We start from the raw sequence: 1,706 nt of genomic DNA, 5'->3' as shown, positions 1-1,706 counted from the left end.
CCTCAAGAAAAGAAGTGCGCCCTTCTACATAATGTCATTATACCCTTTTCTGTTGGAATTGTATTCCCTTCTGACCTTGTGCCCTGCCTTAGAAAAATTCCTGGGACTGTGCCTGCATACCTGCTTTAAAGCATGAGGTTATTGCAAAGGTAGGGTTAATCTGTTGCCCAGTGTAATACCATTGTCTGTCCCAAGTGAGTTTTTAGCTGCATAAACTCCATAGCAGGCATTTGAGTCTGGTCTCTAATCTCAAGTTTCTTTGGTCAGACATTCAAGCCAATAAAAAAAAAATTGTGAAAGAAAACCTTGTTAGCACTGTTTTCTTAAACAAAGCTTATCAGTCATGATGTTTAACTGAAAATGCCAAGTAGCATCCATTTTTAAACACATTTCCTCCTTTTTATTAACGGAGTTCCCTCAAACTGTGGTGAGTTATATATTATGGAAAACAAGATGCAGTATGTTAAAAAGACCAAAAATTGTAACATGTCCCATCTAAATTCTAAGTTGTTTAATGGAAAGTTTGCTGTATTTCCAAGTTAAAGTTTTGGATATCTAGGAAATTATTTCTAGTCGACAAACAAAAGTATTTTGAATTAGAATAAATACCATAAAGTATTATTTTGTTTCATTTATCTATACAGCAAATTCAACTTCTAACAAATCTAATTTTGCCTTTTATTCCCCACAGGGTTTAATAAATTGCATACCAGTGATGTGATATGGCCTATTTAGTCAACTTTCTCCTCATAAATTTCTGGCCCTCTACTAAGATGTGAGAAATCATTATTTAATGAAACTGGATATTGTTTCAAGATAGTGTGTGTGTGTGTGTGTGTGTGTGTGTGTGTGCATGCGCACACGCACACACACACACACACACACACACGCATGCAGCATTTTCTTTTTTGTTCAGATTTCTGATTATCTCACAGTTACAAATAAGTCAAATTTTTTACATTTATTTCAGGAAGAAAATGAATTCGAAAAGGAGAGCAAGAAGCTTGAAGAGTGAGTTATTTGTTGTTGGTGTTGTTGTTTAGGATTGACCTTGGTCTTATTTTCAAGTCTATAGTGAAAATCTGGGTTGTATCAATGCAAGGCTGAGCTTCCCGACTTGCATTTTCTTTGTTATACTGTCTTGTTGGAAATGATCAAAGCCATTCCAGCTTTGGCCATCCTATTTTTTTGTTTCAGGCACAGTATGTCTGGGGCTACATAATCTTAAAGGAAAGGATATATTGCAATACAAAAGAAGTTTGGCTATTATTTCTAGCTGGTCAAGTCAATGATTTACAAAAAAAGTCATGAAGTTTTAAACGAAACTTAAATAGGTATCAGTATAGTTTGTTTAAAATATTGGACAGTCTCTGTTAGCGGTGTAAATTGTATGACATCAACAGATGATGCTAGTGTCTGTGTGTAATTTGACACTCATAAGAAATTCGGGTATTTGATATAATAAATTGTTGAACTTTTAAATAACCCATTCCATGCTTGCCTATTATAATTCATCTCACAGAATTGATTCTCAAATGACATGAGAAAAAGTTTGCTATACAGCAATTCTATTTAGAGAAAGTGTAATCCACATATGTTTATAGTAACCACAACCACCACCACCAATTTTTTTTAATTACCATATAGTTGTGCATTTATTAAATCCAGTTCAGCACAACCAGATATACTTGCTATGAAGCATCCAT

The 1,706-nt window shown here is 34.2% G+C and overlaps 1 protein-coding gene across 1 annotated transcript in view; it reads left to right on the top strand.

Moving 5' to 3' along the window:
- LOC106869112 (bridging integrator 3) overlaps nucleotides 1–1,706 on the top strand; it is a 39,145-nt gene that overhangs the window by 4,165 nt on the left and 33,274 nt on the right. The window contains exon 3 of the mRNA XM_014914658.2: nucleotides 971–1,011. The gene's annotated coding sequence lies outside the window, so the exon portion shown is untranslated. The remainder of the gene's footprint in view (nucleotides 1–970; nucleotides 1,012–1,706) is intronic.

This window comes from Octopus bimaculoides, chromosome 2 (genome assembly GCF_001194135.2).
Source record: "Octopus bimaculoides isolate UCB-OBI-ISO-001 chromosome 2, ASM119413v2, whole genome shotgun sequence".
Taxonomy (NCBI): domain Eukaryota; kingdom Metazoa; phylum Mollusca; class Cephalopoda; order Octopoda; family Octopodidae; genus Octopus; species Octopus bimaculoides.
The sequence above is the reverse complement of the archived record's forward strand: the minus strand, read 5'-3'. Positions and strand labels throughout refer to the sequence as shown.